Source organism: Bos mutus, chromosome 6 (genome assembly GCF_027580195.1).
Source record: "Bos mutus isolate GX-2022 chromosome 6, NWIPB_WYAK_1.1, whole genome shotgun sequence".
Taxonomy (NCBI): Eukaryota; Metazoa; Chordata; class Mammalia; order Artiodactyla; family Bovidae; genus Bos; species Bos mutus.
Window position 1 is genome coordinate 14,046,309 of NC_091622.1, and position 13,531 is coordinate 14,059,839.

Consider the following 13,531-nt stretch of genomic DNA (forward strand, 5'->3'; position numbering starts at 1 on the left):
GGCAGCCCACCAGCCTCCCCCGTCCCTGGGATTCTCCAGGCAAGAACACTGAAATGGATTGCCATTTCTTTCTCCAAAATACTGTAAGAAATTAAATAAAGACTTTACAAAAATGGTCCATATCAAAAAGATCTTATAAAAATAATAGATTTAGTTTTAATGAATGACCCATGACGTGGATTAATTTCCAAACTTTAATCCTCATGAAAGGAACGTGTGCCCTTGGAAAGTGAACATTGGTGCACAGAATGGTTTTATAAACTCTTTGGTTATTTAAATTTATCTAATCTGCAAGGCAAGCTACCAAATATCAATTATTGCCATTTATAAAATTTTATAAAATAGAAAGTGAGATTTGACCTATTTTAAAAAATAATCTTTGAGTGGCAGTATCTTAATTTGTTTCATGTTGTAGTTGTTTACTCTCTGCTATAATTCATTGATTTTGAGACCACATAGTAATATACATATATATATTCATGCACATATATATTAATAAATATATATGTGAGCATATGACTAAATTAGTAGTCTTGGTATTGTGAAATAACATATGGGATATTTTAAAGTTGGAATTCCTAATGTAACATAGGAAATCCAATTTCCCTGGAAAAATTTGTTTGACAATGGCATCAAACGATGAAAACTTTTCTGGCTAACCAAAAATTATTAATTTCCATAAATGGAAATAATTTCAGAGCATGAAAGTTGGATCTGTTTATAATCGATTTAAGTAATTTGGGGGATAATTTTATTATTTCAGAAATATTAAAACGTGGTTAGCATTAATTTTATTTTAATTTAATGACACTCCTCTGGAACTTCTCTCTTATAAACGTAATTATTCATAATTGTCCTCCTCCTTTGTACCTTCCTCATCTACCTGCCTGCTCTTTCTGTCATAGCATGACCTTTTATTGTGATTGCTGCTGTGCTGCTGCTCAGTCGCTTCAGTCGTGTCCGACTCTGCGACTCCATAGACGGCAGCCCACCAGGCTCCTCTGTCCCTGGGATTCTCCAGGCAAGAACACTGGAGTGGGTTATTGTGATTACATCTTCCATTATAACTAGAATCACTTTCCTTACTTCAAAGGTCTATAAGATGATTCAGATAATGGAAAATAAAAAGTTCAACATATAATAGTATAAAAATGTTATTTATATCAGAATTCACTTTCCTTACTTCAAAAGTCTATAAGATGATTCAGACAATGGAAAATAAAAAGTTCAACATATAATAGTATAAAAATGTTATTTATATCAGAATTAAGTTTATTTAGTTTGGTCCGTTGAATTGGAAATGTAACCCATTGATTTCTGAGGCACATGACATCTTGAAAGTGAAAGCGTTAGTGGCTCAGTAGTGTCTGCCTCTGCAAACCCATGGACTGTGGCTACCAGGCTCCTCTGTCCATGGACTATTCCCTTCTCCAGGGGGGTCGTCACAACCCAGGGATTGAATCCGGGTCTCCTGCACTGCAGACAGATTCTTTACTGTTTGAGCCACTGGGGAAGCCCCAATTTAGCTTATATTTGGCCCATGATATTATTATATGGTTTTTTTACTCCCTTGAATTTCAAGTTATCTTTCTTTTCTCTTGTTTATAAAAAGCAGCATTTAGCTGTACATTATTATTATGAACACAGACCTCCTTAATTATAGCAGATGCTAATTGGAATCCATATGTTTCTGAGGACCTTTATCTCAGAGCCTCTGATTTTCTGCTTTAACATGGATGGCACATTTATTTTCTAAAACTGCTGCCACCTATCATTTATTTCTTATGTACTAGGTGTCAGGAAATATCTGCAATGATGGATCCAGACATGAAGGTTTAAATACATTATTTAAGGTAATGCATACTAAAATAAAAAATGAAGGAAGTAAAAAAATTATCTGTATACATTTTTAGGAGAAGGGATATAATGATATAATATCACTAATTTTTTATTGAGGTGAAACTATTGATAATAATGAAATTTATATTTTTAGAAATTAAGGTACAAACTTACTTCTTTGAATGATTTAAACAGCCATTGAAGAAGAAAAAAATTAGAAATCATTAAACATAGTTTTGTCTACAGAAACGACTTGGAGTGCGAAAAAGATATTTTTACTTTTTGTCATTTAGACATCCATATTTTGTAACTTTGTTAACATAAGTCTGTTTATTCATAATAATAATAAAACATGACCACTTTGGGGAAAATATTGTCATGACCTTAAAATAAAATATCTAAAATTAGTTAAAATTTATTAGCAAATGAGAGAATAAATATTTTTCTAAATGTAAGTCTATGTTACTTCATATAAAATTGTGTTTATTGAGGGCCACCTAATGGGACTGGAATTATACTTAGTGTTGGAGATACAGCAATAAAAATGTGTCCCTTTCATCATAGATATAGTAGTTTAGACACATAAAGACAAGTAAAGAAGCAGGACTGCTACTCTGAAATCCTTAAGATAATAAACCCAGATTTGAGAAGGCAAGAGCCTTCATAAGAAAAAGAAATCTAAGCTAGAGGCTATAGAAAGATAGAGGACACTTGGAATAACCCCTCTCACATACATGCATCCTTGCCTCTGTTCACTCTCTTTTCTAATACTGTCAACTAAGTCTCAGAAAAATAGTTCTCTTTTCTTCCTCAGAATAAACCAAAACCAACAAACACAAACACACAGCATTTTTTAAAGATGTCTTCTGATTTTACAATGGCGATTAATCTGATTTACCAACCTAAAGCATCAGATTATGATTCTTAGTATAACAGTAAACAGACATGGTAACAAAGTTACAAATATGGATGTTTAAATAATGAAAAGTAAAAGTCTGTCTTTCACACTTTGTCTTTTCCATAAACAAAACTATGTTTAACAATTTCTAGCTTTTCTCCTTTGTTGGCTATTTAAATAATTTAAAGAAGTATGCTTGTACCTTAATTTCTGAAAATATAAATTTAGTTATTATCAATAATTTCACCTCAATAAAAAATGAATGATATTACCCTACACCATTATATTCCTTCTCCTAAAAATTGTATACAGCTGCAACCCATGAGATGTTAGCAGTGCTATGCTGCTGCTGCTGCTGCTGCTAAGTCGCTTCAGTCGTGTCCGACTCTGTGTGACCCCATAGACGGCAGCCCATCACGCTCCCCTGTCCCTGGGATTCTCCAGGCAAGAACACTGGAGTGGGTTGCCATTTCCTTCTCCAATGCATGAAAGTGAAAAGTGAAAATGAAGTCGCTCAGTCATGTCCGACTCTTCGCGACCCCATGGACTGCAGCCTACCAGGCTCCTCCATCCATAGGATTTTCCAGGCAAGAATACTGGAGTGGCGTGCCATTGCCTTCTCCGACAGTGCTATATCCACACCCAATTTGTTAATTCCAGTAATAGTGATACTATTAACCATAATAATGCTGTGTAGCAAACTCCTGCAAACTCTAATGATCTACAGTATTCAGCATGTATTTAGGTGTTTATCTGAACAGCTGAGATCAATTGATCTAAGCCCAGCACAGCTCTGTGTCTCCACTAATCTCAGCTGACCTTCCTCAAGTGCTTAGAGACTCTGCTGGGCCTCAGATGATCTAGACTGGTTTCCATGTGAGCAGTTTAGCTAGGCTCTTTGTGTTTCTCTCACTACTTTTGGAACCAGAAAACTAGTCCAGGCATATTTTTTATAAGTTGATGGCAGGGGTCTTGGAAAGAGAATAGAAATTTGTGAAGACTCTCAAAGCCTAGGATCAGAACTGGCATATCATCAATTCTATCCTGTTCTGTTGATCAGAGCGAGACTTGTGGGCCAACCTGAAACCAAGAAGAAGGAAAATATACTCTACCCCTTCATGGGAGAATCTGAAAAGTCACAGAGCAAAGAGTAGATATAGGGAAGATTAAAAAATTGAGGCAACAGATGCCAAGTAGACAAATACTAAAACATAGACTAATTATAAGAATGTACAATACATTTTTTTTCACTATACCTACTCCATAGCTTTTTTGCGAAAATAACACACTTCAAAATATCTTCAGAAACCCTTGTTTCCTAGAGGTCTACTAGGTTATGCTGCCCTGCTGCCCTTAGAGGATTTTAATTTCAACTGGTTTTATATAGTTGAATATACCAAAAATCATAAATATGACTTTGACTCTCAAACAAAACAAATAAAGGATAATACTGTCAAAATCCCATGGACAGAGGAACTTGGCAGGCTACAGGCCACGGGGTCGCAAAGAGTCAGATATGACTTAGCGACTAAACCACCATCATATCAGGGGTATATTAATAAGAAAAGCATTTATTGACCTTATATGAGAAGATTTTTGTGGTATGACTTTTTAAAAGTGTCCATGATCAATGATCAGTTTTTCTGTCAATGTCAGTTTTTTTAGCCTGTGAACATAATGTGATAATATCTACTGGAGAATATGACTTAGAAAAGTAAGTCCCCTAATAGAATTCCTGGTAGATCACAGATGTTTTGTGGCTATATTGAGCTCTAGTTTTGTGGGATTTGGAGCAGATTATTTAGGTCCTGTTGGCTTTAGTTTTCTTAACTGAAAAACTGGATCTGTGTGTGCGTGCTAAGTTGCTTCAGTCATGTCCAGTTGTTTGTGACCCAATGGACCATACCCCGCCCAACTCCTCTGTCCATGGGATTCTCCAGGCATGAATACTGGAGTGGGTTGCTATTTCCTCCTCCAGGGGATCTTCCCAACCCAGGGATCAAACCTGCCTCTCTTATGTTTCCTGTATTGGCAGGCAGGTTCTTTACCACTAGTGCCACCTGGGAAGTCCCAAAACTGAGATACTAATGCCTATTTTAAGAGTTATGACAGTTAATTAGTTAATCCACAAAAGGTAAAAGAGTGCCTGAATATGATGAACATGTAGTCATTAAGAATAATTAGCAACTTCTTGGAATATAAATCTTTAATGTCTCATATTTAATGTTACTTTTATGAAAGTTATTAAAACATAAAATTATTTATTGATTTATCATTCAAAAGAAGGTATTTAGCCTACTGTGCCCATATTAGGGAACAAATTATTTAATTAAAGAGTTAATATATGTTCCTCATACCTGCTTATATCCTAGATGCAGAGAAAACAGATGTATGTTTGAAACATAAACTAAAAAGCAGGCATGAAATTAATTCTGAAATGGTAGTTTATTCAAAAATTTCTCTAGAAATTAAAGAAAAGAGAAGATCAATAGCCAGAAAGAGGCTAGAGGGGGATAAAAAAGAACTGTTAATCTGAACTTGGACAAATATTTCTGAGTGAACAGGACATTCGAAATGAGGAAATAGTGGGCTTGAGCTCAAGAAGCAGTGAGAAGACAAGAGTTAATAAAAACAAACAAAACCAAACTTTTGCTTACATTGAAATGGTGCATGAATTTAGAAGGGAAAGACGGGGCAAGATTCAGGGAGAACTTTGAATATCAAAAATTTGAATTATATATAAATCTAAACATCAGCCACAAATCAGTTCGCTTTGAGTTTTAAAAATATTTTGATCATTATTCTTTGCATCCATAAGCCTAATGTATGTATAACAAATCAAGTAACTAGTGACATAATCAATATCTTTGAGAGAGGGTAGTTTACTAATTTTGGTTCACAAATGTGAAATTTTAAGAGCTAGAATTTACAAAATTATTTCTAAAATTCTCTACTATTTTAATCACTAATCAATTAATCCTACAATAAATGTTTCTTGCTTGTTTATTATCTGCCTAGGGTTTTGACGGATAATGTGCACATCGTTGTAGACCTCAAGCGGCATGCAATCAGTTTGGAATTTGTGGGTAAAGTAACTAACACAAAGTGAAATGTTAAATTCTTGGGTATGGATGCTGAATGCCATAGTAGCTCTTAGAAGGGAGAGATCTGTGTGATCAGAAAAGACAATTTCTAGAAAGAATACAATTTGTGCACCTTAATAAATATTAGGAGGTGAATGTGTGTAAAAAAAAGGTGAGTGATTCATGATAGGAGAAGATTAAACAAATACAGAGATGTAGGAGTGATCACAATGTGCTCCACTTTCAAAAGGAACCTGTCTAAATGTTAAGGCATAAACGTACTGAATGAGCCCATTGGAGTCAGAAAACGCAGGGACTGAAAACCAGTCAGAAGATTTTGAGTCTAGGGTTGAAAACATGAGGGAGTTGTGGTAGCATAAGGAAGACAGTGTTAAGACAGATCAATCTAGTTGTGGTGGGCAGGGAAAGATTAATCATAAAAGACTCAGACAGGATTTGAAAGTGAAAGCGCTAGTCTCACAATCATGTCTGACTCTTTTTGACCCCATGGACTGTAGCCCACCAGGCTCTCCCAGGCAAGAATAGTACAGTGGGTTGCCATTTCTTCTCCAAGGGATCTTCCCAACCCAAGGATCAAACTTGGGTCTCTTGCGTTGCAGGCAGATTCTTTACTGAATGAGCCCACAAGGAAGACCCTTAGACAGGATTTGGGTTGTATCAAGGACTTCAGAATATTTCTTTTTTCAATTTTATTCTCTATATGTCCCATACAATGGTCGGTATACCACAAGATACTATGTAACCTCAAGTATGTAAAAATTGGAACTCTCAAATGATCATCAAACAAAATATTTTGCATTTAGATCCTGTCCCAAACTGTTTTTTGTTTTTTTTAAACTGCAGCCTTATGTTTATCATTTCATGTTATAAATGTAGATAACATAGACAAAAGAACACAATAGTTTGTATAATAAGACGACAACACCAAAAGATAGCCCAATGCTAGTATCTTAAATACAAATCAACTACTGATGTTTCTTTCCAGATTGGTTTTGAGTGAGAGTTTTAGCTCTTTATCCATATTTGTTTCTGAAATTTTGGCATCACCACATTCTATCCCATTTATTTCTAATGTTAGCACTGTTCACTGAAGGGAAAATACTAAGTTTAGGAAGATCATTTCAACCCATTGTTTTATCAGTTCCTTAAGCGTAGAGGGCTGTTTTGTCTCAGAACAACTACAGTGCACTGTTTATAATTATGGAGGCCTCTTGGAATCGCAGACACCAAGAGAGAAAGCTCTGTGATCTGACTGTGACTGGGAAAGATAGAATGCTTCTATGAAAATTTAATATCTTTAAAACTAGAAATATTCTTGCTTTGAACTAATTGTGGAAATTTAGAAGTAGAGGGAAATAGCTTACTTTTGAAATGACATTCTCTTTTTGAAAAATGTATATTAAAGCATTTTTATATAAAGTCTTTTATAACATCGAGTAACTCTACAGACACTGTTTTGATGAGTAAAGTGTAAATGAATCGGATCATATAGATTAAATTCCCTTTGAAACGCTCAAGGGTTTAAATAACTAGTGGATATGTGATTGGCCCAAATCATTTGGGGTTTTATTGACTCCAAAGCACTCAAAAGAGGAATCGAGCTTCTCAGGCCATTGAAATGTGGCTGTTGGTCCAATGATGATATCTGAGGTGAAACCTCAAGAAAATATTTCTTTTTTAAAAACCATATTACAAAATTATTTTTGCATGCAGTTAGTAATAGATGATATAAGTCAAAGTCAAGGAAACATTTTCTTCTGGTATTTTTGACAAAATCCTGTGCTAATTTTATCTGATTATCAATATAACTAATTTCCTTTTGCATGTATAGTTAAACTCTGCTTCTCAATTAGAATTAACTAGCTTTTCCAGAATTTGTTTAGAGTCAAGGGTGATGAGGTCCATGGGGAAGTGTGCAGGTGGAGAACCAGGAAATTATACCCTTGAGAAGCTCTGGGGTTTTTAATCATTGAGATCTGACCCATAATGACCGATGAAAACATTCTGCTCCTCACTAGTGACTTGCAGATGGTGGACCTAGTTCAGACTCATGTTCACCTCTTTCTTCCTTAAGTAAGCAAACACACGTGTATGTATGTGTGTGTGTAGAAACATGGGATTACAACAGCTGTCAAAAAATCTCATTTCTGTTATTCATGACACCTAGCATCAGACTAAGGTGCTAGGTATGATTTTTCCATGCAAAGAATTATCCAACAAAAGCCTTTCCCATAAACCCCCTCTGCTCTGCACAGGGGGTTCTACCTGCTCAATTTTTCTATAAATCTAAAATATCCAGTTTATTAATTAAAAAAAAAAGCTTTCACCATAGAGATTAAATCAGAAGCTATGCTCTCTCATGTGCTATCCTCCCAAATGGCACACACATGTGAACACACACACACACACACACATTTTCCCCAATTTTCATTAATATTAGTTTGGTGACTGATACAACTAACTAGATTTCTCTCACATATAATATATATACAAGTGGTGTATATTTGCAATGCACATGCCAATATAAATACACACACATATGACTGAGAAAGGATATCAAACTAAAGTAAAACATGCAATTATGAATCATAACTGACATTGAGTCTGTTATCATATTATGATTTGTAAGGTGTTCTATGCACACAGCTGATGATGGAAGAGATGCAGACCCAGTGAGCTGAGAAAAGTCAGAGATATCTTTTGTATATTTCCCCCCACACTGTGTAATCTATGTTTACATAATTCATTTTCATTTGAGAGGGGCAGCGACTCCCATCCTTTCTCCTTTTTTTCTCATTGGTTTAACAAATTTTCAAGGTCTTTTTAATTAACTAGAAATTTCATCTCAATTGAATTTATAGTTGTATCTATTAACAGTGAAATGATAATAAAGGTAACAATAAAAGATAAATAGAGACAATGATCTTAAATGTTTATTTTTGCTTGGTTACAAAATAATAAAGCAAAAATATTAACTCCTCACATTAATAAATGTTTTGTTTGGTTTATCTTCTACAATAAAGAATTATTAATAATCTCTCTGTGGGTGGAAGAAAACATTGAAATGTAGTTTCCAAATCTTGCTAATATAGTTAGTCATTTATTTTGGGAAGGTTGTTCTTAACCAAGTTAGCATGAGCATTAAGGAATATTTGGATTGTTCTGTTTTGTTAGCATAGTAGATGAATGGTTATGATGGGTAATATAATTTATTATATAACTTATTCTATGTGATTAGTATATTACTTAAATTTATTTTAAATGTATCTTTATATAAAAATATACATATTACAGGTATAAGTACTTCAATTAAAATTAGTTTCCCTAATATTATAATTCATAGTATCATACAAGAAAGTAATTTAAATAATTCTATTTGTATATATTATATAAATATCTGTGTATGTGTTTATATATAAATATACATTGCAACAGTCACAGGTCAAAGACAAATCTCATGAACATAAGTTATAATTTTGTACAAGTATAGCTGTATTATGAAGGGAAAATACAGATTTTACTTGTATATTATTTATCACATATGTATTAAATATTATTTAACAATGAAGTAGTCATATAAACATACAAATATGCCAATAGCATTTGTAAATTACTTCAGAAATTACCATCTGCAGATATGTTTTTACAGTTATAAATATGTTACTTATACAAATGGATAAAATTCTTTTAGCCACATTACCTCTGTTTTCAATATCTTAAATCAGACTTTTAAATACCCACTGGTTTTAACATACATATTTGTATGCATGTTCAAACATTTTATACTCTGTATGCTCTGGAAGAAGTAGTTACTCTCTTGTAGGAAATGCACTCATCAAACATTACATGCAACCTAGTCTAGAATATATTATTTTTGAGATATATCTGTTTTTTTTTTTTTTTTTTTTTTTTTTTTTTTTATTCTTCCAATTTTATTTTATTTTTAAACTTTACATAATTGTATTAGTTTTGCCAAATTTCAAAATGAATCCGCCACAGGTATACATGTGTTCCCCATCCCGAACCCTCCTCCCTCCTCCCTCCCCATACCATCCCTCTGGGCGTCCCAGTGCACCAGCCCCAAGCATCCAGCATCATGCATCGAACCTGGACTGGCAACTCGTTTCCTACATGATATTTTACATGTTTCATTGCCATTCTCCCAAATCTTCCCACCCTCTCCCTCTCCCACAGAGTCCATAAGACTGTTCTATACATCAGTGTCTCTTTTGCTGTCTCGTACACCGGGTTATTGTTACCATCTTTCTAAATTCCATATATATGCGTTAGTATACTGTATTTATGTTTTTCCTTCTGGCTTACTTCACTCTGTATAATAGGCTCCAGTTTCATCCACCTCATTAGAACTGATTCAAATGTATTCTTTTTAATGGCTGAGTAATACTCCATTGTGTATATGTACCACAGCTTTCTTATCCATTCATCTGCTGATGGACATCTAGGTTGCTTCCATGTCTTGGCTATTATAAACAGTGCTGCGATGAACATTGGGGTACACGTGTCTCTTTCCTTCTGGTTTCCTCAGTGTGTATGCCTAGCAGTGGGGTTGCTGGATCATAAGGCAGTTCTATTTCCAGTTTTTGAAGGAATCTCCACACTGTTCTCCATAGTGGCTGTACTAGTTTGCATTCCCACCAACAGTGTAGGAGGGTTCCTTTTCTCCACACCCTCTCCAGCATTTATTATTTGTAGACTTTTGGATCGCAGCCATTCTGACTGGTGTGAAATGGTACCTCATAGTGGTTTTGATTTGCATTTCTCTGATAATGAGTGATGTTGAGCATCTTTTCATGTGTTTGTTAGCCATCTGTATGTCTTTTTGGAGAAATGTCTATTTAGTTCTTTGGCCCATTTTTTGATTGGGTCGTTTATTTTCTGGAGTTGAGCTGTAGGAGTTGCTTGTATATTTTTGAGATTAGTTGTTTGTCAGTTGCTTCATTTGCTATTATTTTCTCCCATTCTGAAGGCTGTCTTTTCACCTTGCTAATAGTTTCCTTTGATGTGCAGAAGCTTTTAAGGTTAATTAGGTCCCATTTGTTTTATTTTGCTTTTATTTCCAATATTCTGGGAGGTGGGTCATAGAGGATCCTGCTGTGATGTATGTCGGAGAGTGTTTTGCCTATGTTCTCCTCTAGGAGTTTTATAGTTTCTGGTCTTACGTTTAGATCTTTAATCCATTTTGAGTTTATTTTTGTGTATGGTGTTAGAAAGTGGTCCAGTTTCATTCTTTTACAAGTGGTTGACCAGATTTCCCAGCACCACTTGTTAAAGAGATTGTCTTTAATCCATTGTATATTCTTGCCTCCTTTGTCGAAGATAAGGTGTCTATATGTGCATGGATTTATCTCTGGGCTTTCTATTTTATTCCATTGATCAATATTTCTGTCTTTGTGCCAGTACCATACTGTCTTGATAACTGTGGCTTTGTAGTAGAGCCTGAAGTCAGGTAGGTTGATTCCTCCAGTTCCATTCTTCTTTCTCAAGATTCTTTTGGCTATTCGAGGTTTTTTGTATTTCCATACAAATTGTGAAATTATTTGTTCTAGCTCTGTGAAGAATACTGTTGGTAGCTTGATAGGGATTGCATTGAATCTATAAATTGCTTTGGGTAGTATACTCATTTTCACTATATTGATTCTTCCAATCCATGAACATGGTATATTTCTCCATCTATTAGTGTCCTCTTTGATTTCTTTCACCAGTGTTTTATAGTTTTCTATATATAGGTCTTTAGTTTCTTTAGGTAGATATATTCCTAAGTATTTTATTCTTTCCGTTGCAATGGTGAATGGAATTGTTTTCTTAATTTCTCTTTCTATTTTCTCATTATTAGTGTATAGGAATGCAAGGGATTTCTGTGTGTTGATTTCTACCAAAAATTTAGAGAAGAGCTAACACCTATCCTGCTCAAACTCTTCCAGAAAATTGCAGAGGAAGGTAAGCTTCCAAACTCATTCTATGAGGCCACCATCACCCTAATACCAAAACCTGACAAAGATCACAAAAAAGAAAACTACAGGCCAATATCACTGATGAACATAGATGCAAAAATCCTTAACAAAATTCTAGCAATCAGAATCCAACAACACATTAAAAAGATCATACACCATGATCAAGTGGGCTTTATCCCAGGGATGCAAGGATTCTTCAATATCCGCAAATCAATCAATGTAATACACCACATTAACAAATTGAAAATAAAACCATATGATTATCTCAATAGATGCAGAGAAAGCCTTCGACAAAATTCAACATCCATTTATGATAAAAACTCTCCAGAAAGCAGGAATAGAAGGAACATACCTCAACATAATAAAAGCTATATATGACAAACCCACTGCAAACATTATCCTCAATGGTGAAAAATTGAAAGCATTTCCTCTAAAGTCAGGAACAAGACAAGGGTGCCCACTTTCACCATTACTATTCAACATAGTTTTGGAAGTTTTGGCCACAGCTATCTGTTTTTTTAATGCTTCCTCTCTGTTCTCTCCTGTATTTATCTCTGGATACATATTCATTTGAAATCTACTTTTTTTTTTTTTTTGAAATCTACTTTTATCCTTACATTTTACTCTGGAAAGTTGTCCTCTCTTGCCAGTCTTTTTATAGGAGGTTGTGAACGGGAAGATGTTGTTCTAAAGTGACAGCTTAGCAGTCCTGGGCATAGTCTGAGGGCTAACGATCCAGACTGACCTGACACGTACAGTGTTTCCCTATCTCCCATTTCCATTCTCACACTGCCAGTTAATCTGGCATATTCAGGGTCATTTGATCAGTTGCATAAAATGATCTTGATACTTAGCAGTCTCTTAACTGTCTTTGAGAACATTGTTCATGTACCAGATTTTAGTGAATGTTCCCCAGTTACTTTCTACTCTAAAATATAATTTAAAAGTTTAGACGGCTGTTATAACAAAAGATTTCTTACTTGCTTGGCTTCATTCAGTTTTTTTTTTTTCTTCAATGCAATGTCTAATCTCATAAAGTAACTGCAATTGAATTTCTTACGTCTTTGCTATTTAACTACACATAACATCTTTGCAAATTTCTCATGGTCTAAGTATTTTGTAAGAAGGGAAATCTCTGACTTATTCTCTTGTATTTTTAGTAGAGAAGGTCAGATCGGTTGTGTCTAGCAGAGGAATAAATGAGGTACTTTGGAATTTCTGTAGAATTCAAACTGTGAAGGGACTGATAATTTCTGAGCATTGCCAAACCCATAGGGTGAATCATATGATTAAAGAAATGTATAGTATTAAGGAAATGTATCCTAAAAGCAGAGGTGTTTTAAAATGCATTTTGACATTGCTAATGCTTTTTTTTTTCCGAATAGCTAAAAATTCAGAGCTCTGAGCATGAAAAAGCATAAGATTTAGCCAGATCTCTAGAATATGGGTGAAAAAGATGCAGAATCACAAAATTCACGTTTGCCTGGGGCCCTAAACATATCAAGTCATCCACACTACTCAAATGATCTGGATTGCTTTAACTTCTCGTCCTGGATCTTTCAGTGTCACAGCAGACTACTGTGAGGGCCAGCGACCCAGTATCCATGGCCAATTTCTTTATTTAGAGCCTCATCTGGTTATAAAACCTATCTTATTCCTTGGAGATAGACCAGAACCATGGGTCCAATTTACATGGGTTAGGCAGTACAAGTGCCTCT